This window comes from Jaculus jaculus, chromosome 7 (assembly GCF_020740685.1).
Source record: "Jaculus jaculus isolate mJacJac1 chromosome 7, mJacJac1.mat.Y.cur, whole genome shotgun sequence".
Taxonomy (NCBI): Eukaryota; Metazoa; Chordata; class Mammalia; order Rodentia; family Dipodidae; genus Jaculus; species Jaculus jaculus.
In genome coordinates, this window is record NC_059108.1 from 154,817,645 (window position 1) to 154,843,948 (window position 26,304).

The 26,304-nt window shown below is 51.7% G+C and overlaps 1 pseudogene; it reads right to left on the bottom strand.

Moving 5' to 3' along the window:
* Positions 1-18,813: 18,813 nt before the first annotated feature.
* On the bottom strand, positions 18,814-22,844 carry LOC101610169 (annotated as a pseudogene).
* Between the last annotated feature and the right edge of the window lie 3,460 nt (positions 22,845-26,304).

The window sequence follows — 26,304 nt, forward strand, 5'->3', positions numbered from 1 at the left end:
AGGAAATGCTCAGGCAGGCAGTGAGGGAAGCTCATACTGAATCTGCCACTTCCTCTGTAATGTTTCTTGGGAATTGGCAGATGAGATAGAGATGGCTTCCTAGTGCTATATTTCTCTTTTTGCAAGGTAGGGTCTCGATTTAGCCCAGACTGATCTGGAATTTACCAGGTAGTCCCAGGCTGGCCTCAAACTCACAGTAATCCTCCTATCTCTGCCTCCTGAGTGCTGGGATTTGCCACCACTCCTGGCTTTTTCTTATTTTTGACTATGTTTTTCTTCTAACCTATTTTAAATCTTTTATTAAGTGAAGAGATGCAAATTATGAGTAATGTAAAGCTTAAGATCAGAATACTGAAACTATGTAGAACTTAGTTATTGATAAATGTAATTACTTTGTAAGTATCTTCATCAGGGTAAAGCCACCTGCAGTAGCTACACAGCTGCCAGCGTTAGGACTCTGTCCTGTGCCTCATGCGTAGTTTATACAAACTTAGCTGACTTTTCATATTGAAAAATATTCCTGAGCTGTTTTGCGCAATTGTTTGGGAATGCTGTGTGGTTGTGACTACCTTCAGAAGCACACAGTGTAACACAAGGGCAGGGAGAGAGATGTTTGTACTTCCAGAATGCATACACCATTGAGCAAGACTCTTGTGTTCTTGATACAAGAAAGACTGGCAAGTCAATATATTTGGCTTTCTTCTTACCCAAGCGTGCATTCCTTCCCAGACTCTGAAGCAGGGTCTATCTCCAAAATCAACAGAACAGCAACCTACACTCCTTCCTGGCATCTGGACTCACTTATCTTCTGCTCAGATGACAAGGACAAGAGATGTGGAGGAACCTTCCTGTTTCCACAAGGCCTGGACAGTGTTAGAGGAACGAATGTGTAAGGCGGTGCTGACCAATTCCCAAAGCCCCTGACTCTCAGGGATGCCCACCTGTGTGTGTGCACATACAAGTAGTACATATGTGTAAGTTTCTTTGATGTTTAACTTTCACATGGATTAGCAACATCCATAATGTGTGTGTGTATGTTGGGTGGGGGGGAGCAAGGGAGAGAGAGAGACAGGCCAGCATTACAAAATGTCCATGACTAGTGAACCTAGAAGGATACCTGACTGTTAATTGTGCTATCTTTAAAGACACTTGAGAGAGAAAGAGACAAGAGAAAGAGAGAGCAAGAGAGAGAGAAGATGGTCGCACCAAGGCTGCTAGCCACTGCCAATGAACTCCAGATGCATGTGCCACCTTGTGCATCTGGCTTTCTGTAGGTCCTGGGGAATCGAACCTGGGTCCTTTGGCTTGCGGACAAGTGCCTTAACCACTAAGCCATCTCTCCAGCCCCTACTGTGCTATCTTTTAACTTTTCTACATACTTGACATTTTTCAAACTAACAAAGAAGGGGTACTTTACTTCTTTCTTTCCTTTTATTTGCAGAAGGCTAGAAACTTCTCATTTGATTTCAACAATTTCATGAAGAGCACTGAATCTCTAAGCAGTGATTGGGTCCTGGGCCCTGTTTAGGGTGCCACTGGGATTGGAAGTTTTCTAAGTGCAAACGTTGGAAGACGAGGGGGAAGAGCCTGGTTATTCATGAGACAGGAGGGACAGGGGCCTGAGTGCAGCCAGGCAGGGGGAGTGAGCCAGGATGCCCTGCAGCGCCCCGTGCTGTTACAGGAAGACAAGTCCAGCATTCTGTAGGTACAGAGGACGTGGCCAAGGGCAAGACGCTCAAGCCCCTGAGGGCGTCACTTGAAGGCAGGTCACCCATTGGCTGTCACCAAATCCAGGAGGCAGCCATGAGCATGGGCAGGCCAGGAAAGAAAAAAGATGTTTTTTTTAAAAAAAACTATTTTATTTATTCATTTATTTGAAAGAGAGAGAGAGAATGAGAGAGAGGCAGATAGAGAAAAAGAGAAAATGGGCGCACCAGGGCCTTTAGCCTCTGCAAACGAACTCCAGACGTGTGCACCCCCTTGTGCATCTGGCTTATGTGGGTCCTGGGGAATCAAACCGGGGTCCTTTGGCTTCACAGGCAAATGCCTTAACTGCTAAGCCATTTCACCAGTTCTTTTTTTCTGGGAGGTTCTGAGGTAGGGTCTCATGCTAGCTCAGGCTGACTTGGAATTCACTATGTAGTCTCAGAGTGGCCTTGAACTCTCAGGGATCCTCCTACCTCTGCCTCCTGAGCACTGGGATTAAAGGCAAGCGCCATCACACCCGGCTTGGAATCATTTCTTTAATCTGACATAGATGTCCTGTCTTGGGTAAGGAGACCTTCGTTCATGTCTCCCCAGAAAGCAATTACCAAAATTCAGCCATTTTTTTTCATTTACAAAAATAGTGATTTCATAGAGTTTAGTCTAGTAGTATAGCTTTATTCTTTTCAATAAAGCACATTATTGTATTTCCAATGCAATATTGTCGAATAATTCCCAGAGCTGTGTTGTAAATTTTCTAATTTGGGGGTTGTAAACATATTCACCAAGGCCTTAGAGGCCCACATTGCTTCAAATACACATGCCTGTCTACAGGGCTCCCCTCACTTGGGGCTCAGGGGCCTTGTGGCTGGGCCTTAGCAATTGGTTTCTGCTAGCCACAAATGGGAGCCATTACCTGTAACTTGGTCAGCCTTGGCAGTGGCTCTCACAGGCTGGGGCTTAGGTGATGAGCTATGCCAGGTGGCGGGAAGCCAGAGCTTCAAAGGGCAGGAGGAGGGCCCTGCAGAGGCCTTGGAAGGACAGGACAGCCTGTCTCATGACCACGGCTTCTTTCGCAGAGGGCTCTGGGTCCTGGGAACTTCAGAGTGACATTGTTTCCCCACTGTTCTGGGGAGTGCCATGGACATGGGGTTGCTATGGGCACAGGATGTCCTTGGCTTGCCATTTTTCTATTTATTGTTCCATTTCCTCTTAAATTTCCCTGTCAACATGCAACATCAAATAAGAACTGGAAAAGGAAATGTGTCTCTGCATGAAAGTTTTGCACCGCTGGGCAGACGGAGCCCCGTAGCCACGCAGGGGGCGGTGTCAGCTCGTGGTGCTGTGACGCTCGCCGGGTTTGCTGCACTTTGGAGTCACTGAAGGAGATGGTGATGAGAAGAAGGTGGGCGTCCTTTCTTGTAGCTCACTCCAGTATATGGGAGGAGGCAACTGTTAAGTACTAGGCCTCAGGGGGCAGTACAGATGAGAGATACCAAAAAAAAGCAGTGAAGGTAGCCGGGGCTGGGGAGATGGCCCAGTGGTTAGGAGCTCTCGCCGCTTAAGCCTGAAGGCCGGGGAGGGCCCGAGACCACTGGAATTTGATGCCCCCATGTAAAAGGCGGGTGTGGCCATGCACATCCGTAATGTCAGTCCACAGGGCGTGGGGAAGGAGAGACCTAAGAACCACTGGCTCACGGGGGCTCGTTGGCTGAAAACGGCAGTTCCGTGTTGAGGGAGAGACCTCATCTCGAGGAAGCCCACAGTGGAAAGGTCGAGAACGGCACCCTACATTCTCCTCTGGCTTCTGCGCACACGTGCACTGCACGCACATCTTTATACACGCATGCACACATCCCCCACACATATTCTACACACATGCAAAAAAGCAGCCGTAGATTATGCAGCCTACTGGGCTCTCAGCACGGTGTGACCCACTCTTTTTCTCTCTGGTCTCATTTAACACACAGTCCTTTTGAGTCGTAGGCGCAGAAGATGCGGGACTTTAAGACATCCAGTCTGATACCTGCTCTTGAATAAGTCTCTCATATTGGTCTGCAGCATTTGAAGGGCCTTGGTTCTGAGATAGAGGCACACAGAGGACATTCAGCGTGCTACGCAGGTAATGCCATAAACTACCCACTAAGAATGCAGTTTAGAGGCTGGAGAGATGCTTAGCAGTTAAGGTGCTTGCGTGCAAAGCTTAAGGATCCAGGTTTGATCCCCCAGGACCCACATAAGACAGATGCATAAGGAGGTGCGTCTGGAGTGTTTGTAGTGGTTAGAGGCCCTGGCGCTCCCATTGTTCCTCTGTTTCTCTCTCTCTCTCTCTCAAGTAAATAAATAAAGGGAAACAAAGTTAATTTTTCTTTTACTTAGGAAGCGAGATTTTATTTTTGGTAAAATGCTACATATCATATAGCCAAGAAAGAGAAGGATAGTGAGAGAGGGAGGGAGGGAGAGAGAACATTCGCTGCAGATGAAACAGTGGCTCTCTGGCTCTGCTTCTGGCTGCCTCAGTTCAGTGTTTCCTTAGGGAAACTGAGGCAAGGCGAGCCTGTCGGCAACCATTTCTTCTCCCTGGCAGTGGGAGCTTCTGTGTCATGACTGCTTCTTCAGTTTGTGGCCCACGGTCCGCTCGTGCAGGCACGGGGCTCTTCGGGGCGACACGGGAGGGTCGTGATTCATTTTAGATGCACGTGTCCTGGCAAAGAATGGGCTTTCCCAGCGAGGGCCAACGGCGTGTAGGGGAGCAGAGCCGCACAGCCGGGTGTGCTCATTCTGGAATGAGCCTTGGGAACCGCAGGGGCGGCGGCGAGAGGAGCGACCCTTCCCGGGCGGGGCAGGGGAGGGGAGGCTGGCCGCTGTGCTCCATTCCCGGTGATCCACGGCCCAGCGCCCAACACACAGGCAGGCACGGGAGGACCGTGCTGTCCCCGCGGAGGCCTTCTATGTCGACCCCCTGGGACGTGCGGGCTCCGCTCTGGACCTCCGCGTCCTAGAGCCCCTTCGCCCACGGACCCTGCTCTGGAAGGGCGCGACGCAGGCCCGGGCGGCGGCCCCGTCTTCTCTTCCCGCGTGCAGCGTTTGCGAGCGGGCGGGCGCGTGCGCGCCACGCGAGACTGCGCGTGCGCAGGTCGGCGGATGACGTCAGGGGTCGCCCTCCACGTGGGTGACCTAGGCAGGTGCAGGCTGGTTGAGCTAGTCTGGCAGCCAGCCTGCCCCAGTGCCGCCCGGTGTCTGCCTCCCCAGCCCTGGGGCCACGGGCAGGCTGCCAGGTCCACCCGGCGGGTATGCGGGTTCGCGGATCCAAACTCGCCTCCTCGGGCTCCCACACCAAGGCCGTTGCGGACTGAGTCACCGCCCCGCCCTGCCCTGCCCTGCCCTGCCCTGCCCTGCCCTGCCGTGCCCTGCCCCGCCCCGCCGCGCCCAAGCCTCTCAGGTGCCCACTGTGCGGCGTCATCCTTGTCAAGTATCCCAGGTGGAGTCTGTCCTCAAGCAATGAGTGATTTAGGAGCACAGAAAATTCCCTGCTGGGGCAGAGGCTGCTCTGGGCTTCTGGGAGCAGTTTTTACGGGAGCTTCCCTTCCAGCTGAGGGCATGGAAAATCTATCTGCCCTCTTGGAGCAACTGGATGGCGCTAGTCAGAAAACAAACAAGCGGGACCCCGTGACAGAAATGGAATCGGAGTTGACCTTCTAAGCATTTTTTTGCTGTTGTTGTTTTTGTTGATCTTACTGTTTTCTGAAGGAATGTCTTCTCTTTCAGAAATACGTGAAATTCAATGCAGCAGGAAATTATGGTCAATTGCCTTGAACCTTGTTGGTATGAGATTTCAGATATATCTAGGGTTACATAATTGTTTCCAATACTTGGAGACACATAAACACATAATTTCATTGTTTAATGCACCCTAGCTGGGGTCTTGTGCCAGAGCTGGCTACATTCTGAGAGTTTCTGGTTTTCCTTCTTTCTTTTTCCTTTCTTTCTTTCTTTTCTTTCTTTTCTTTTCTTTTTTTTTTTTTTAACTGTGAGTTCTGCTTGTTTTTGGGAAAAGGTCTCACCGTGTAGCCCTGACTGGCTTGGTGGTAGTTACGTAGCGCAGGCTGACTTCAAGCTTAGGCAGCAGCGCTCCCGTCTCAGCCGCCTAAGCACGGCCGTTACAGGCACGTGCCACGATATCCGGCTTAAAATTGTGTTTTAAATAGGTTAACCCTTTCTCCACACCTTTCTCAGACACCAAAGTCCCTTCCCCAAGGCAAACATAAGTAGCTTGAATTTGTTACTACCTTCCTACAATTCTGCCCTGGTGCTTTCCATGCATGTTACATGTATTTTATATGTTTTTTAAAAGGATCTTTCCCTATAGATCACAAAGGGCTCTTTAATCACTTCTGTTGTCATTAGCTTCACTAGGTGCATGACCACCATCTATGAAAGCAGCCGTCCTTAGAGATTAATGATATCCCTATTGATCTTCTCTTTTCTTAGTTTCCAACGACACTGCAGTGAACAGCTTACTGTAGCACGTGCCATTTCTGACCTGAAAAGTAGACCTACGGTGAACCCCAAGATATAGAATTCAGGTCAAAGGGCATGCACACCTTTGTTTGGAGAGATTTTTTAAAACCCTTTAACAGAGTCTGTTTCAAAAGAAAAGGATGAGATTCCTTCTTGCCCACACTTCATATCAACATTTAAAAATTATTTAACAGGGCTAGAGAGATGGCTTAGCAGTTAAGGTTACTTGCCTACTGTTGCAGTCCGGTTCGCATTGCTGGTAGAAATCACCCAACCAAGAGTAGCTTCTGGGAAAAAGAGGTTTATTTTGGCTTACAGGCTCGAGGGGAAGCTTCACGATGGCAGGGGAAAACGATGGCATGAGCAGAGGGTGGACATCACCCCCTGGCCAACTTAAGGTGGAACACAGCAACAGGAGGGTGTGCGAAACACTGGCAAGGGGAAACTGGCTATAAAGCCCATAAGCCCGCCCCCAACAATACGCTCCCTCCAGGAGGCATTAATTCCCAAATATCCATCAGCTGGGAACCTAGCATTCAGAACACCTAAGTTTATGGGGGACACCTGAATCAAACCACCACATTCCGCCCCTGGCCCCCATAAACTGATATCCATACATGATGTAAAATACAATGCTTTCAGTCTTACTTTAAAAGTCCCCATAGTTTTTATCAATCTCAATGATGTTCACTTATCCCCATAATTCAAGATCTTTTAACTGAGCCATAATACCAAAACATAACCTCAAAAAAACCCAGAATGGCACAGAATAAATATTCACACTGCAAAAGATGGCATTGGGCATAGCAAATAAACATTCAACCAATACAAGATTTAAAATAACTAGGGCAAACATCAAACTCTATAGCTGCAACTCCAGCCAGTGACAAATCTTCAAGTCCGATAATTCTAACCAGCAACAAGTCTCTGGCATTCCAATTCCACCCCTCCAGCTAGGCTACTCACAGTCCTGGAAAACTTCATCGGGGCCGGCAGCTCCTCGGCAGCCATCTCACGGTCCCGGCATCGCCACTGGGTCTCCACTGCAAGCCACGGTTCATCCTCATGGCCCCATGGGGTCTCTATGCAGGCAACCAGCAAACCTGCTTCACACTGCCCATGGCCATTTCCAAAATACAAGACCGTGTTGCAAACTCAATGACCCTCTTTCCAGCATTTCTTATACTCCACAATACCAGGTAGGGTGCCAATTTGTTAATCCAGGGGGGATTAAAGCAGACTTTGAAGAACAGGACACTCCTTGAGCACTCAGACCCCTTCAAAAGAGTTGACATTCTTCTTGTTGCCCCAGCGCAGGTCAGCTAGCCCAGTCTCAAAGGTTGTAATCTCTCAGTTGCAGCTGAACAGGCAGCAGTTCACCCAAAGATGTTCCTGTCTGTGCCATATCCCTCTGCACACACCAGTTCATTTCTATGCTAAGCAACCCTGCACAACTTCTCAGGACATGGGCACAAGAGCAAGCTTCTCACACAAACTGCTAGCCCAGTCCAGGCACAGCTCTTTCTCACCCTCATAAGCCAAACCTCACAGTCCATAGTTCTTACTGCCTTCAGGTCTTTCAGCTCTGACCAGGATAGACCACCAAGCTGTACTTACAGCACTGCAAGGCATCTCTTAGGCCAAGGTTTCAACTCCTTCCATATTCCTCTTGAAATTCAGCTACAAAAGGCTGAAGCCACGTAGTCAGGTGTCTAACAGCAACCCCACTCCTGGTACCACTTTACTGTTGCAGTCCGGTTCGCATTGCTGGTAGAAATCACCCAACCAAGAGTAGCTTCTGGGAAAAAGAGGTTTATTTTGGCTTACAGGCTCGAGGGGAAGCTTCACGATGGCAGGGGAAAACGATGGCATGAGCAGAGGGTGGACATCACCCCCTGGCCAACTTAAGGTGGAACACAGCAACAGGAGGGTGTGCCAAACACTGGCAAGGGGAAACTGGCTATAAAGCCCATAAGCCCGCCCCCAACAATACACTCCCTCCAGGAGGCATTAATTCCCAAATATCCATCAGCTGGGAACCTAGCATTCAGAACACCTAAGTTTATGGGGGACACCTGAATCAAACCACCACACCTACATAGCAAAGGACCCAGGTTCGATTCCCCAGTACCCACATAAAGCCAGATGCACAAGGTGGCACACGTGTCTGGAGTTTGTTTGCCGTGGCTGAAGGCCCTGGCAAACCATTCTTATCTGCCTCTCTCTCTCTCTCTTTCTATCTCTTTACCCCTCTCTCAAATAATAAATAAGTAAGTAAATTAAATTTTTAAAAAAGACCTTTAAATTTTTTTGACAGGGGCTGGGGTGATGGCTCAGTGGATGAAGCGTTTGCTACACCAGCGTGAGTGCCTCAGTTCTGATCCTAGGGCCCACGTAAAAGCCCAGCACTGTGGTGTGTATCTGCAATCCCAGTACACCTGTGGGTGAGAAGGGAGGCAGATGGGGAGGATCCATTGGAAGTCACCCTGATGAATAGAGAGGTGACAAACAAGTGACCCTGCCTCAAGTGAGGTGGAAGGTGAGGACAGACACCAGAAACTTGCCTCCTGATCTCCCCATGTTTGCTGTGGAATGTGCATGCCCACCCCCCACACTCCTAAAATAATTGACCAACAGATGAAACAGGCTTTCATTTATACCTTTGATTTATATGTCTCTCTGTCTCTTGGTTTATTTTTTGAGGTAGGGTCTCGCTCTAGCTCAGTCTGACCTGGAATTCACTATGGAGTCTCAGGGTGGCCTCAAACTCATGGTGATCCTCCTACCTCTGCCTCCCAAGTGCTGGGATTAAGGCGTGCGCCACAATGCCCGGCTCCTGTATTTTTTTTTTTTTTGACCCGTCTTTCATTAAAACCATACAGACAGAAGTAAGGTCTCTCATGGAACCCAGAGCTCACTGACTCTTGCTGGTTTGTCTTCAGGGTCTGTCTGTCTCTGCTTCCCGAGTGCCGGGATTACAGGCGTGTGTCACCACACATGGCATTAACGTAGGTGCTGGGGATCTGAATTCAGGTTCTCATGCTTGCATGGAAAGCACTTGACCAACTGATCCATCACCCCAGCTCTGGCTTCAGGTTTTATTCTTGGTTATAAAGGCATTCCATACTCCAAGGCTTTAAATCATTCTCTCATGACTTCCTCTAGTGGTCTTAGTTTCATGGTTTTTAATTTTTTAATTGGGGATTTTTTTTTTTCCAGGCAAGTCCAACAGACTGGGCTTTTAAATTTTTTTATGAGAGAGAGAGAGAATTGGTATGCCAGGGCCTCCAGCCACTGTAATCAAACTCCAGATGCGTGCGCCCCCTTGTGGGCATGTGTGACCTTGAGTGCTTGCATCACCTTTGTGCTTACATGTAACCTGGAGAGTCGAATATTGGTCCTTAGGCCTTGCAGGCAAGCGCCTTAACCTCTAAGTCATCTCTCCAGCTCTTAATTGGGGATTTTAATACATGAACATTAGTTTTGTTTTTAACATTAATTTCTTTGATGACTGTATGATTCATCCTGGTGTGGGCTGGGATGTTAGGACCAGCCAGTGTGTACAGTAACAACCAAGGACCCCTTTCCTCTGTCTGTAGTCAAAAGTGGCAAAGGTTAATTCCTTGCTCATGTTGCATGCCTACGGTTGAGGGCTCAAGGACCCCAGTGGACAGAGCATGTCACAGAGAGCACTGCTAGCCATTGGCAGAGACACAGAGAGAGCAACACCGTCCCCTCCCCTGGTTCCAAATGCTCTCTTGGAGACAGACACACTTCTCTTCACATTTCCTTGATGGAAGACATGTTCAAGAAGCTCTTATGATTACTTCAAGAATTACTGATTCAGCTTCTTTTTATTTATTTATTTTTGTTTACTTTTATTTATTTATTTGAGAGCGACAGACAGAGAGAGAAAGAGGCAGAGAGAGAGAGAGAGAGAGAGAGAGAGAGAGAGAGAGAGAGAGAGGAGAGTGGGCGCACCAGGGCTTCTAGCCACTGCAAACGAACTCCAGACATGTGCGCCCCCTTGTGCACCTGGCTAATGTGGGTCCTGGGGAATCGAGCCTTGATCGGGGTCCTTAGGCCTCACAGACAAGCACTTAACCGCTAAGCCATCTCTCCAGCCCTGATTCAGCTTCTTTATTTTTACTATTTTGTTTTCCAAGGTAGGGTCTCATTCTAGCCCAGGCTGACCTGAAATTCACTATGTAGTCTCAGGGTGGCCTCAAACTCATGACAATCCTCCTACCTCTGCCTCCCAAGTACTGGGATTAAGGCTTACACCACAAGGCCCGGCTCCTGTATTTTTTTTTTGACCCGTCTTTCATTAAAACTGTACAGTTTTAATGTAGTCATGTATGCAACATAACATTTCAGAAGATGAGCACCCACACCTTCTGACATTTAATTGCTGGTCTTCGCTTATGTAAGTACGCTCTGTGGCATTCCCATGGTGATGGAAACTCTTCAGGAAGTGTATCTCAGAACACATCCTGATGTTAAAGCGACACATGACAGCCACACCTCGGGACTCCAGTAACCAGCCAGCCCCTCCAATGAGCAGGTGGACACCAGGGTGTGCAGACAGCTAGCTAGATTGGAGTGCTTTGCAGTTGCCTGCCCAAGCACCAGACAGCAACATCGAGGGCAGTTTGGTGGGATGTCCTCCAGCAGGCCTCAGGCTCCTGCTCTCACCTCCCCATCACTGCCTGCAAGGAAACGTCTAGATTCCCGGAGCTGCAGGGCTGGCTGCCCATGCAGGGGCCAGCTGCAGGCTGCCTCTGGAAACAAGTTCTTCTGCTGTGCTTTGGGACCTAGGAAATTTCTCTCCAGTCTCCCTGCTGCCACCCTCTGCCACCTGCCTGGGTTGTGCTTTCCCTCTGGCCCCAGCATGCTGATGCTGTGTGTGTGTGTGTGTGTGTGTGTGTGTGTGTGTGTGTGTACATGTGTGCGTGTGTGCATGTGTACAGACATGTAGGGCTTGGTCTCACCATTGCCCAGCTCCCCTCTCTGCTCCTAATGTTGAAGTGGCTCACCTGTGCGCACCATCCACCTCCGTTTGAGACAAGTTCTCTCACTGGCCTGGAGCTAGACTAGGCTGATTGGCCAGCAAGCTCCAAGGATCTGCTTGCCTCCATCTCCCCAGTGCTGGAATTACAAGTGCAAGTCCCCAGGTGTTGATGCTTGCAAGGCAAGCTGTTACTGACTGTCTCCCCAACCCTGCGCGAGCTCATTTTAAAATGAGGCACGATGCACACACACGCGGTGCTCTTATGAGTCATGCTCCTATGGGTTCTCAAGAGAGACGAGCTCATGAGCTAGGACACAGGCAATGTGATTCTGCAGCACCAGCTCCCTGGCACGAGAGGCAGTGGTCAGTCTCATGACCACAGGAGCTAGTGCCAGGCCCGTGCCACTGTCGTTGCCTCAATATCTCTCATTTCACTGCCAGGCAGAGAAAGCAATGTCAACAGGGTGGCAAGGACCCTTGCGTGATGGCTCGGTCCTCGTGTCCGTGTCTCCTGCCCTGCTCTGAGTCAGTCAGCGGGTGGGGAGGCATTATCCCAGGGGATTCACGACCCGCCCCAGGAAAAGCAAGCTGCCTGTCTCTGTGTGGAACGTGAGCACCAGGAAGGGCCGGCTGAATTCGGTGCCTGCGAGGCCCGGGCAGCAGGGTCTGCGCGAGGCCCCGCGGTGAGCTGGATACCCGTGGCCTCCGAGCCTTCCTCGTCTAGAGACATCACGGCCCTGTGAGTGACCTGTAAAGAAAATTCTGGAATCATCAGTCTACCCTGCAGCCATGACCAACCCGACTTTTACATTTGTACAAATGGTCTTTGTATTTCCCTCTATAACTCCATGCAATCTCTGAACTTAGCCAGTCAGTCATCTTTCTAACTTCCCTTTGAAAAATTCACTCATCTATCCATCTTTTTTTAAAATTTTTATTTATTTATTTATTTATTTTTTATTTATTTATTTGAGAGCGACAGACACAGAGAGAAAGACAGATAGAGGGAGAGAGAGAGAATGGGCACGCCAGGGCTTCCAGCCTCTGCATACGAACTCCAGACGCGTGCACCCCCTTGTGCATCTGGCTAACATGGGACCTGGGGAACTGAGCCTCGAACTGGGGTCCATAGGCTTCACAGGCAAGCGTTTAACCGCTAAGCCATCTCTCCAGCCCTATCCATCTTTTTTTAATTGAGAAGTTTTTTTTTTTTTTTTTTTTTTGGTTTTTTGAGGTAGGGTCTTGCTCTAGCTCAGGCTGACCTGGAATTCACTATGGAGTCTCAGGGTGGCCTCAAACTCACTGTGATTCTCCTACCTCTGCATGAGCCACCACACCCGGCTAGAGAATTTTTAAAAATATTTAATTAATTAAATAATTAATTAATTAATTTGAGAGTGAGAGAGTGAATGTACCAGGGCCTCTAGCCACTGCAAATGAACTCCAAACACAAGCGCCAACTTGTGTGTCTGGCTTACATGGGTCCTGGGGAATGGAACCTGGGTCCTTAGGCTTCATGGGTAAGTGCCTTAACCACTAAGCCATCCCTCCAGCCCAAGCTATCCATCTTAAATATACATGTTCCTCTTTTTTAAATTTATTTTTATTTTATTTATTTATTTATTAGAGACCAAGAAAGGGAGAGAGAGAGATAGAGTGAGAATGGGCTCGCCAGGGCCTCTAGCCACTACAAACTCCAGACACATGTGCCACCATGTGCATCTGGCTTATGTGGGACCTGGAGAATCAAACCTGGGTCCTTAGGCTTTGCAGACAAGCACCTTAACTGCTAAGCCATCTCTCCAGTTCCTTGTTCCTCTTTTATAAGTCTACTTACCCATCTCTTTATCCAGCCAGCCAGCAAACCATAATCCACCTGCTGACTTTCCAACCAACTGCCTACGCATGCCTGCACCTGCCTATCACTTTTGTGTCCATAGACCCATCCATCTCCCCCTCACGCCTCCGTTACCCACCCACGCGTCCGTTATCCACCCACCCACCCACCCATCTCCCCCTCACGCGTCCGTTACCCACCCACCCACCCACCCATCTCCCCCTCACACGTCCGTTACCCACCCACCCACCCATCCATCTTCCCCTCACGTGTCCATTACCCACCCACCCATCTCCACATCTACCCTATTTCAGGTTTTCATGGGTTACTTCTGCATTATGCTAGTTATATTTTGAGTCTTACACCAGCATTTCTCTGTCTATTTCTTCATGCATCCACCCACCCAAGCACTATTTACTGATACTTCCATTTACTTCATTTTGATAAGTTATCCATCACTCATTCACTCATAAATACTCTCAGTAAAAGTATGTAGAGAGAGTGCCCATGACATGCGAGTCACTGAGCTAGGCACAGCTGGGTCCACAAGTGTGGACCACAATGACCCTCAGGGAGCTCTGTGTTTGACAGGAAAGAAAAGACTAAAGATTAAGGGGTTGCTTACTGGGAAAGGCTGGTTTCTGCCTCCAGTGCAGCGGTCGGGGGTGAGGACCAAGGAAGCTTCCCAGAAGAGGTAATGCACATTTACACAGGACCTTGAGGGATGTGTAGAATTTGTTTATTTCAAGACAGGTAAGGACGTTCAAGGCAGCTTTTGAAGGCTGGAGAGATGACTTAGCAATTAAGGCACTTGCCTGAGAAGCCTAAGGACTCACATTCAACCGTCCAGGTCCCATGTAAGCCAGACAGACAAGGTGACACAAGTACGCAATGTCTCGCATGAGCACAAGGTGGCGCATGCCTCTGGAGTTTGATGGCACGTGGCTGGAGGCCCTGGTGCACCAATTCTCTCTATGAAGCTCTTGCTCTCATGCATTAAAAAAAGAAAAGAAAAAGGCCAGTCTGTTGGGCTTGCCTCAAAAATAAAAAAGTAAAACAATGAAAATAAGCAGCTTTTGAATGTTCAAGCGGGGAGGGGAAAGCTACTGGAGACATAGGCCTCCTTGGGAGTCCACGCAGCTGAGTAAGGACAATAGGGGACAGGGCTGGACCAGCTAAGAGCACATGGCAGAGGGTTGGAATGTCATACAGAGGAAACAGACTCCATGTCATAGTTGGTGGGAAGATTTGAAGGTCGTGTTTCCATGGGAACCATGAGTCCAGCATTTAAGAGGAGTGAGAGGTCCAGGAGGACAGCTCAATGAGACCTGGCTACTGGGCCCAGCCTCAGCTCTTGGGCACGATGGTGGCAGCAGTGCTTGCAGATGAGTGCGTATTAGAGACCCACCCTCCTATGAGCTCATGGGCGGGGAGCCCAGCGAACCCCAAATCCTCAGCGCAGAAGGCCAAGCATTGTGAAGATGAGAGCTGGAACCACCACCTCGTGCAAGCAGACATGCCGCCCCCCAGGGGCCGCGCGGGCTGCTGGCGACAAGCGTGGGCTTGGGAGTTACTCTTGCTTGGACTCTGGGTTCTGATCCCGGCCTCCTCCCCTGGTCTCAGCTGAGCACAGCACAGTCACCTGGCTGGCCTTCCACTTGCATCCCTCCATGGCTCATTGTCCTTCTCTAACATGGTGGGCCACAGCACAGTGCTCTTCTGCTCAGAAACCTTCCTGTAGCCCCTGTGACTTACTCTGGTCCAGCCTCTGCGGCTGTGGTGGGCTTGTCCAGGCCAGAGGGCCTTTGCATGTGCTAAGCCCTGGGCCCCAAACTGTCTTTCTTTGTAGCTACGTAGCTTGTTCCCCTCAGGTCGTCTAGTTTCCTTCAAAGCCACATTCCCATCAAGACCTGCTGAGACCAGTGTTCCTGGGACACTCCTGTCCCTCTCTCCAGGCTGTCCTTCTCTCAGTGGGCTGTCTCCCAACATAATACATGTCTGCTTATTTGTCGTTCGTCCCCTCCTGTCACGTCCTTAGGTGATGACTTTGTTCTGCTCACTGCTCTGCCCTGTGCCTGATCTCTCTCCCTCTCTCTCTCTCTCTCTTTCTCCCTTACAGCATCACTATCTCCAGTGTTGAGTGTGGACAATCACCCAGCCCAGTGTTACCGGGACCTGGCTATGATCTGGAGCAAGTTCCCTCACACAGGGTCTAGGCTCAAATATTAGGAAGTTCAGGAAGGGCTAGTGAGGGTGACACAGCTCTCAACAGGATGCATGGTGCAGGTAAGGCACAGCCAGGACCCAGGTGAACCTCAGGGTCCACGTCCCTTCCCGCAGCCCTGCTGCTGCTCTGGGAAGGGTGCAGGTGACGGGGAGGCACCTAGTGCTCTTCAAGGAAAGGAACACAGGGCACAGCGCCAAATTACCTGACGTGGGCTCAGATCCTGGTGTGACGCTAACTAGCAGTGGTAAGGGAATAACCTTCATAGCCTCACTGTCCTCCAAGGGGACATCTCAGGTTGAGGTTCCACTGTAGTAAGAGCTGGGACGTTTGAGACACCATGAGGACTGTGCCTTCACAAACAGGTTAGGGTCAGTAAGCACAGGAGGGGTTCCTTATCGGGGAGAGTGGGTTAATTATCAGGGAGTGGGTGAGTTGTCACAGGAGTGGTTAGTTACCATGACAGAAGGTTAGTTACCATTGGAGAGGGCGAGTGATCGTAGGAGCGGATTAGTTAGCATTACCGTGGGTGTGGGTTAGTTACCACAGGAGTGGGCTCCCACTTAAAAGGATGAGTTTGGCCTAATTTTCTCTCTCCTTGTCTTGCATGCACCCACTTGCTCTTCCACCATGTTGTGGCATTGCAAGAAGGCCCTCACTCCATGTAGCCCCTCCATCTGGACTTCCCAGACTCCAGAGCCATGGGCTGAATGACTGCCGTGGCTTAGACATCGCCCTGACTGCGGTATTCTGCTGTAGGGGCAAGAAACAAACCAAGACACCTCTCAATTTCCTCATGTGGACAGTGGAGCCTACAGCTTTCCCTCCCCAGTCCACTGGGACGTGCTGGCCCATCTGGGAGGGGCCAAGAGGTGTGGCTCTGCCCTCCTCCAGCCTCCATTTCCTCCTGTGACTCTGCTGCCCCAGAGCACTTGGTCCACGTTCTTTCATCCTCTCTACTTTGTGACAGATGTGCCTGGCACATGTGCCTTGTCTAGATCTTTCTAAAGCACAAATGTTCTCATGTTATTCTCCACATCCAACACTCTTAGGAAACACAATTCATGAGGCCAAGGGCAGAGTCCTGAGTGGTCAGATCTGCTACCAGGGAAGTACATGCAGATCCCTGAGGCATTTCTACCACCATTCCCACCCCAGTTCCTGCCAGGCTGTCCCTCCTGTGGCATCCCAGCCCCTTTGTTGTTGTTTTCAAGGTAGGGTCTCACTCTAGCCCAGGCTGACCTGGAAATTCAGCATGTAGTCTCAAGCTGGCCTTGAACTCACAGTGATCCTCCTACCTCTGCCTCCCGAGCGTTGGCATTAAAGGACTGTGCCACCACGCCCGGCTCCAGTCCCTTCTTTACACAGCTTGTCCTCCTGCTGCGGAGTAGACCTGGCCTCCCCATCAGACCTCCTGGACAGGTACCACTGAATGTGATACGCTTACATTGGATCACTTCCTTCATTCTCGCCATCCCCCAGGCAGGAATGGCAACTTGTTCGTAGGGGAGCCCATGTCTTCTCGTGGCCTGTGTGCACCTGCCGTGATGTAAGGCGAGTGTGGAGAACGAGTAGACACTCACTGAGGCCACCGCTACCAGCATCCTCTGTCCGCAAGGAGCCGGGCCCAGGCAGGCCCAGTGTTCGCCAAGGGACACTGAGAAGCGAGTGTCCTGTCATAGGCCCGTCATCCCAGCTGCTCCCAGGCTGAGGCAGGAGGATCACAGGCTCGAGGCCTGCCTGGGCTACAGGGTCATTCCAAGGCCAGTCTGGGCAATTTCGTCTTGCCTCAAAATAAAAACATTTTGTAAAAAAGGCTGGGTTTGTAGCTTAGTGGCAGAGGACTTGCCTAGCAGGTTCCACAAAAAAGAAACCAAGAGAGTGGAAAAGGAGGAGGGAAGGAGAAAAAGAAGGAGAGAAAGACACACACACACACACACACACACACAGAGAGAGAGAGAGAGAGAGAGAGAGAGAGGGAGAGAGAGAGGGAGAGAGAGGGGGAGGGAGGGAGATACATTGTCCTAACTCCAATTCCATTCCCTACTTACTTTAGAGACATTCAGCGCAGTCTGCCCCAGAAAGCCTCCTCCAACGGGCACCTGTGGGAGGGGCGTCTCCAGTCTGAAGGTGCTGGAAATAGAAAATTTGGGAAATAGAAGTCCAGTTCTCTGTGGAGAGACAAAATGGTTTGCTGTGGAGATGCAGGAAGGACTGCGTATTTTACATGTGGTTCCTGCCCGATCCCAGCTTCTCCAGCCTGAGTCTCTCCCCTCTCTTTCCAGGTCTGGGCCTCCCTCTCCCTTCCAGTCCCATCTCCCAGGGGACAGAGGGACACGGCTTCTACAACGCCCTGCGTCCCCACTCAGCCTCGGCCCGGGGCCCCCTTGGCCTCTCACTGCTGCTGGCCTGGAACTCCGCCCCTGCCACTTTTCCGTCCCCACTCTGCTTCCCAGCCTGCCCTCCATCCTCGCTCCTAGAACTCACTGAGCCCCGCTGCAGCCAGGCTGCCCCCCTCGCAAGCCGCCCCCCCATGTGCCGCCTCCACCCCCTGGCTGTACTCTCTCTCTCTGGGTTTGTCCGGCTGAGCCTCGGCTGCCTGCTCTGGGTAAGCGGGGTGCGGGTTCAGCATCCTGCCACATGCTATGAGAACACGGCAGGCTTTCTGTGTCCCTAGGATTCACCGTCCTTCCACTGCACGTCTGCACCAGAGCTTGGGTCAGACCAGCTTCTGGACTCGATCTAGTGAACCTTCTCCCACACCAAGCTGATGTCTTCAGGGAGGCCGGCCATCAGCGGTGAGGAGGGGGCCGGGGCTTGGCAGTGGCAGCGCTCTGACAATGTGGCCCTCCCTGGAGGATGCAGTGTTCTAGGAGTGACAGCCCTGAGGGCGTAACAGCGCCCTAGGAAGTAACCCCATGCAGGTTGCCAAGGAGCCGACTCAGGGGATCAAGTACTCGCCAGGGCAAGCATGTGTCCCCGAGTTCAGATCCCCAGGCCTCTTGCAAAGCCAGACCCTGGAGCACTACCATCTGTAACCCCGAAGTATCGATGGCCAGAACGGAGACATAGACGGGACTTTTCTGGAAGCTCATAGGCCAGGTAACCTGGCAAACAGTGTGGTGAACACTAAGAGACCCTGCCTCAAACAAGGTTACAATGTGAGGACCGAGACCAGAAGTTGTCCTCTGACCTCCTTATTCCTTCTGTGGCAACGTGCCCCACTCTGACCCATACATACACACACCAAAAATAATAATAATAAGGCAATGTAGACAGTGTATTCGGGGCCGGGCAACAAAGCCATGGTGTAAGTCAGTGCCCTGAAGGCACGACAGTGTTCTGGGAGTGGGAATTGACAAAGCCACATGCGTGACAAGTGACAAGGCCCTAAGGCCGTGAGCGTGTAGGAAGGGCAGCAGTGTGGTAGGTGGTAGTGGAACCCTGGAAGTGACAGTGGCCTGGGGACTGAGCCAGAAGATGAGGACCTGCCTCGGGGGCTCTGCTGGCAGCAGACTACCTTGTCCTGAGGAGACTGTCCCGTTTGAGGAGGGTCTCATGCAGCAGCGCGTCCTCCAGCCGCTCCAGGCGGCCCCGCCTGCGGAAGACGAAGTAGGTGGCGTTGCTCCCCGCGTGGCCCGTGTGCAGCACTGTGCAGGGCAGCTCCGGGTCGTGCAGGAGGCGGTGGCGGCCCTTCTGTCTCACCATAGGGACTGCACGGCCCTGTGCTCATCCACAAAGAACTCCCTCAGGCTGGTGGCGTGTGGGTCAAAGGGCTGTGCCCACTTGGCTGAGGGGAAGCAAATTGCCAATGTCACACTTGCAGAGCACAGAGTCCCCAGGTCATGGAGGTGGGAGTCCCAGAGCCCACACCTGGATGCCCAGCCAGGTGCTCCTCCTCACTCTTCCTTGTCACCTGGGTGACCTGGGGGCTGAGCCCTTGCCATCCTGGGAATCTGTCTCATTGCTCTGGGTGACCTGGGGGCTGAGCCCTTGCCATCCTGGGAATCTGTCTCATTGCTCTGCAGTGGGGGTGCTAGGGGTACAGGAAAGTCCTTGAACTCCGAACCCTAGGTTTGTTTCTAACTTTGTAGCATTTTTTACTTTAGTTATTAATTTGAGAGAGAGCAAGAGGCAGATAGAAAGAGAGAATGAGCATGCCAGGGCTTCTAGCCACTGCAAATGAACTCCAGATGTATGTGCCACCTTGTACATCTGGCTTACATGGGTACTAGTGAATCAAACCTGGGTCCTGAGGCTTCGCAGGCAAGAAAACTTTTCTCATTTTGGTTTTTTGAGGCAGGGTCTCTCTCTAGCCCAGACTGGCCTGAAAATTCACTATATAGTCTCAGAGTGGCCTCAAACTCATGGTGATTCTTCTACCTCTGCCTCCCAAGTGTTGGGATTAAAGGCATGAGCCACCACGCCCGGCTTTTGTTTCTAATTTTATAACATTCGTTTTTTTTTTAAATTTTTTTGTTCATTTTTATTTATTTATTTGAGAGTGACAGAGAGAGAAAGAGGCAGATAGAGTGAGATTGAGAATGGGCGCGCCAGGGCTTCCAGCCACTGCAAACGAACTCCAGACGCGTGCGCCCCCTTGTGCATCTGGCTAACATGGGTCCTGGAGAATCGAGCCTCGAGCCGGGGTCCTTAGGCTTCACAGGCAAGTGCTTAACCGCTAAGCCATCTCTCCAGCCCTTGTTTCAAATTTTAATTAAAGAATTGAGTACAATTAGATTGAGAAGGATAATTATTAAATTGTTATATTTATTGAGGGAAGGACAGAGACAAGGAAAGGCGCCCAGTGTCTAGTGATCCCATGGAAGGCCTGGGAAAACTGTGGAAAGAAAAGAGAGAAAAGAAAGTTCAAAGAGCTCCTGTCATGTGGGGAGCTGGGGGTGAAGGTGGGGGCAAAGAGCCCGTGTGGAGAGTAAGGGCTAGACCAGGGACACTCACCAGCATCTGGAAGTTTCCAAGGGATCAGGCAGCTTAGAGAGCATGCCTTCCCCTCGCAAAGGTATTTCCAGCCTTTTCAGCTGTTCTTTGTCACCTGGGTGGCCTGGGGGCTGAGCCCTTGCCCTCCTGAGCATCTGTCTCATTGTTCTCAAGGCGACCGATACAGTGAGGCCCTGGTCTAATGCCGTAGCAGTACTAAACACCTCAGGACTGCTGATCTGTGTGGAGAGGGGCTCTTCCCCCAGAGGCCCTAGCGCTGAAGGCCTACTTGCCAGGGTGGTGCTGTGGGAGGTGGTGGAACCTTTAAAAAGTGGGGCCCAAAGAGAGGTCTTCAGGTCACTGGGGACATGCCCTAAGCAGAGAATATGTGTCTCTTCCTTCTCTTTTTTTTTGTTTCCTGGCTATGAGGTGAGCCATTTTCTTTACCACATGATACCTTCTGTAGGCCCAAAGCATACTCTAAGCCAGGGGGTCCCTGAAGTCCAAACTGCAAGGCCCAACAGACCTTTCCTCTTTGCAAGTGAATTGACTCAGGTACTTTGATGCTGTGACAGGAAGTGCCGACACCCTCTCTCAGCCCCTTCACCTCTCTAGAAAGTGGTTAAATTTTAAGAAAAACCAGGTTACTGTGACATTAGCTGCTCTGTAGAGAAGAAAAGATTTGAGGCAAGGCTCGCCAAGCCTCCATTTTTCTCAGCTCTCCAAAGGATAGAATAGTATCCATTGGGGTTTGATAAGAATTAAATATGTGGGGGCTGAGGAGAGACTCCGAGGTTAAAGGCGCTTGCTTGTAAAGCCCGCCAGCCCAGGGCTCTAACACCATGTAAAGCCAGCCTCCAGAGAACCCGGCAAACGCACCCACTGCTGTCTTCCCTCAAACGGCCACTAGGGGGCCGGAGGCGCTGACTGCTCATCCTAATCCAGGCAGGCGCAAAAGGGGAAGCAGGCAGCCTCGCAGCTCTGCCAGGAAACAGTCATGGTTTCTGCTTTCTGCCCTGTTACCCGACACCTGTTGGCTTCAGGACCAGGCTCATGCCATGCATCCATCCCAGCCCTGCCAGGGGAAGGGCGCGCATTCTCTGTAATTCAGGGTGCGTATAGAGTGAAGATCACAGCCCCTCTCTAGCAGATTCACCTGTGTGTGTGTTTTGGGGGTTTAGGAGAGGAAGGAGAGCTCGTCCAAATGCAGAGGCTTGGCCTTGCGCTTCCCCATCCACAGCACCAGAATCTCCCAGAGCAGGGGTGGGATACCTGTATTTCAAACAAACTCTGCCAGGAGCGCACACTGAAGTCCGCGCAGCCTTCTTCGTGAACACACCTGGCGCTGGGCAGGTGGCTCCGAGATGAAGTGCCTCGCAAGTGTGAAGACGCCCACCACCAGGCCCTCAGCACCCGGTGGCCGCCCACCTGCAACCCCAGCACTCCAGAAGCAGGAACAGAAACAACAGGCGATCCCTGGGGCGAGCTGGCTTGCTTGACTAGCGGAACTGTGAGCTCGGGCCTCACGTGAGAGACCCCACGTCGGGCCTGCACCTTGCACGCGCACACACTCACGTACGTCTGCATACACGGTCATGTGAATATGCATAGTCACACAAGCACCCACCTACACATTCAAACAAGCAAACAGGGCCTGGAGAGATGGCTTAGCACTTAAGGCTCTTGCCTGTGAAGCCTAAGGACTCAAGTTCGACTCCCAGGCACCCAGCTAAGCAAGTTGCACAAGGTGATGCGTCTGGAGTTCGTTTACAGTGGCTAGAGGCCCTGGCACACCAATTCTCTCTCTGTCACAACTTAAGAAAGGGAAACACTCTACAGCATTAGAATGTGGTAGGTGACGAGTTTCCTGTCACTGGAGGTGTGTAAGCATAAGCCACGAAGACGCAGTGGACAGTCACTGAGAACTAAGCCAACAGAGGAGCCTCCTGTTTGTTGCAGGAAGTGGGGCTGGGTACAAACGGAGCCCAGCTTCCAGAAGGAGCTCGTGTTGGCTACCCTCAGCCCTCTTACCTCTGAGGAACATGTGATTTAGCAGAATCACTGTAGTTTCACTCCGGAGGTCGTCCCTGGCCCCAAGCCTCCCCTGGGTCTGCTTCTGTAAGTACTCAGCAGTGCGCTTCTGGGCTTCCTCCATGTTCTGGGGAGCTCCCAGGCTCAGGCCGCTGAATATGTGCTGGTCGATGTTAAGGACGAGCTGGGGGTTGTGCTCTGGGAGCCGGAGCAGCAGATCAAGGAAGCCTTCCTGGACCTCCACCTCGGGCAGCACGGTGAGGTTGGAACCCAGGCCCTCGAGAACCAGGGCTCTGCTGGCTTCCGGGACTCTGAGGGCAAGTGTGGCCAAGGCCAGGGAGACACTGGCTGGAGAGAAGAGAATGTTCTCTCCTGGGGGCGCAGGGCCAACTGTCTGTAGAGGCTGAAGGCAAAATCTATGTTGCTCACGGAGACTTTGTGGCGGGCAGGGCTGGCCTGGGAGGCATGTCCTGGGGCTCAGGGTCCATGGCATCCAAAGTTCCTTGGTCAACCAGGGCCAGAGAGTAAGCCCCAAGTATGAGTACACAGACTAGCAGCCCCCACCAAGGGGCCCCCATTCTCCAGAGACCTTGATCTGAAAGCGGCTGCCCTGGAAGACAACAATGACAATGATAATAATAATTAAAATAATAATGACACATGGGCTTCATGAGTGCCAATACTTCCCAGGTGCCTCCCCTCATAGCTTCACCACAGCCCAAGGAAAAGATGTGGCTCCTGCACCCCCATTCCTCAGCTAGGGAAATGGAGGCCTAGCAAGGTTAAGTAATGGAGCCAAAGCCGAGTAGGAGGTAGGGAAGGCAGAGTTGGGACTCACACCTAATCCATGGGCTCAAGGGAGTAAAGTGGATCTCCAAGAGAGGCACAGGCTAACCCATTTGAACAAAGCGCACACATCTTCTGCACCAGATGGGAGCAGCCTGAAGTCACCATGCTTCTGGGGACCCTCTGGGCCACTAGGGTAACTCCAGCCTGCTCTAGGCCTAACCTGGGTTGAAAGTCTTAGGTGGTTAAGCCCCCACAATCTTTTCTGTGGCCTGGGGGAGGCTCCCTCTGTCACCCCTGTTTCCTCTCACACACATGGATGCTCTCATCTGATAGCTCTCAGCACCCCATCCAGTGGACCCTCCTCTGAACCTGGCCTCACGGGATCCCTGACTTTGGGTGGCCCACTCAGGCCATCTGAGCCCCATACTCACTCCTGGGCTTGACTTACAGCACACTTGCTTAGAAAAGGGGTACAGGAGGGACTTTGAGGGGCAGAGAGGCATAGGGGAGCCCTGGGCTCCGTGACTTCGGCAAATTGCTTTGCCTTCTGGCCTTGGCTTCATGCTGTGGGACTGTGCGGAGGACCCATGCTACAAGGTTCTAGAAATCCAAAGCCTGATGCCCTAAGGGGAATAGACACAGACCTAGGACTTGGCATGGGCGGACCCTTCCAGTTGTCAGGTGCTATTGTCCCAGGGGACCTAAATCTCCCCTCCCCCCGTAGTTCTGTAGTTCTGACACTTAAGCCCCGTGTTACCAGCTCTACTTAGGGAGCCATTACATCAGGGTCCCTTTGAAAGGTACATTAGATTCCTCCACTCTGCCCGAGACCTCCAGCGGCCCCATCACAGCCAAGAGGAATCCTACACTCCTCATTACAGAATATGGCAAGAAGTCTGCTATGACCGGCCCCCTGCCAACCTTCCTGACCACTCTTCTCCCTGTCCCTTCCCTCTCTCCCTTTGCCCCAACTGCCTGGCCTTGCTGTTCTATTTTTTTTGTTGTTGTTTATTTTTATTTATTTATTTGAGAGCAACAGACAGTGAGAGAGAGGGAGAGGAGAGAGAGGAGGCACCAGGGCCTCCAGCCACTGCAAACAAACTCCAGATGAATGCATCCCCTTGTGCATCTGGCTAACGTGGGTTCTGGGGAATTGAGCCTCAAACCGGGGTCCTTAGACTTCACAGGCAAGCGCTTAACCGCTAAGCCACCTCTCCAGCCCATTGCCGTTCTATTTAAAAACATATTTTACTTATTTATTTGAGAAAGAGAAAGGGAGATAGAGAGAATGGGTGCTTCAGGACCTCCAGCCACTGCAAATGAACTCCAGACGTATGCGCCCCCTTGTGCATCTGCTTTTATATGGGTCCTGGGGAGCCAAACTAAGATCCTTAGGCTTTGCAGGCAAACTCCTTAACCATTGAGCAATCTCTCCAGCCATTGCCCTGCTATTCTAGAATGTACCAAGCTTCTTTCTCAGGATCTTAGCACTACCGTCAGCTGCCTGGGCCCACCTTCTCCGGCCCTTTCCACAGCTCAGTTCTCTATTCACTCAGTGCGGCCCTGCCTCCATCCTCATGCCTTCCTGGGCATGTCAAGAATGGCACGCCATTGTGGTCTGGCTTTCCCAGTTTCTAGTTCTCAGCAGAGTGGACATGTAGCGGCTGTGTCACACACCAGCCTTTTGAGGGACTACATGCGCCCTACGCTTGGGTCCCCCACCTTCTCAAATCACAGACGTCTCTGGGCCTGGCCCATCCCCAGCTCCTGTTGTGACAGGTCACTTCCCAACCCCGCTGCCTCCTCCGCTCTGAGTCCGGGTTAATTATTGGCAGAATTGGTCATCATTCCACCCCCTGGCCTGCCACCAATTTTCTGGGTGACCTTGGGCAGTCTGGACTTTTCTGAACTCACGTCAGGCATCTGCGAAGGAGGAGCTAAGAAGGAGCCTGCGGAAAAGGCTGTGTCACAGAGCTTCCTCCATACTGAGAGCGAACCCGTCCGCACCGGCGCCTGGCTTGGTAATTGGCCTTGTGGACATACTGGCGTGCGGAGAACATTATGCCTTCATTCTCGTTCTCACTGACATTCACTCAAGCACTCGTGCATGCATTCATTTACTGCTGTGCATCAGGACGTGGTCTGTGTGCCTATGGGCTTGAGCTGGGTGGGCTGGCTCCAGGGGCTTGGGGCCAGGGGGACAGATGAACCTGAGGTTCTGAAAGAGCGCTGTGCGTACTGCATGGTCAGGCTGGCAACAAGCCGGTCTCCAGTGGCATCCTGCCCGCTGCTCATATTCTCCAGCTGGTGCTCCATTGTGCCCTGTTGGCAAGGGTATGCTAGGAGCCGTTGGTGGCTGAGGCGTTTTTTTCAGGTCCCCAAACCATAGAGCTTTTGAGCTGAAAGGACCCCATGTCTTATGCAGCCAGTAACCCCGAGACCTGGGGCGAGGCTGCTCAGTCACCTTCTGACTCACTAAGCACCCGTCAACAGCCAGGACACGAGGGACCAGCAGCTTGTGCCCTGTGGCAGGAGCCTGCCAGCTGTACCACAGGCAGAGGCTCAGAGACATGGATGACCATTGCTCAGGGAGGACAGGGCGAAGGCAGGTGCCCTGTGAGAAGGGCAGCGGAGGCACGGAGGGTAGAGAGCTTGAAGAAGGCTTCCTGGAGGTGGCCTTTCTCCACCAAGACTGGAAAAGAGCAGGAAAGGGGGCCGGGGCTTCAGCGAAGACAGACTTACGCCTGAGGTCACAGGCAGAGTAAGGCAGCTCCACTGCCCCTCTGCCTATTCATGTGGCTCTTGGAGCATGAGTGATGCATTCTCTCTCTCTCCCTCCCTCCCTCTCTCTCTCTCTTTCTTTCTCTCTCTTTCTCTCTCTCTCTCTCTCTCTCTCTCTCTCTCTCTCTCTCTGTGTGTGTGTGTGTGTGTGTGTGTGTGTGTGTGTGTGTGTGTGTGATAGGGTGACTCATAGCATATTCAACAAGCTGGCTGGGCAGTCCGGCCCCACACTCACCGGTGGTGAATGATTTCCACGACCCTTAGAAGGACCTGGGGTGACTCGGCAGGTCCGTGTGGCCCCAACCCAGGTTTGTCCCAGCGGGGAGGATGGTGGCAGGCTGGACTTTGGGGATGTACAGACTGGAGGCCACACCTGCTCAGTGTCCACCCACAGCACGGAGCTGCAGACAACACTGCACGTGCCAGAGACAGCTGGGGAACATGGGAGCTTGGCATGAGATGGGTTTC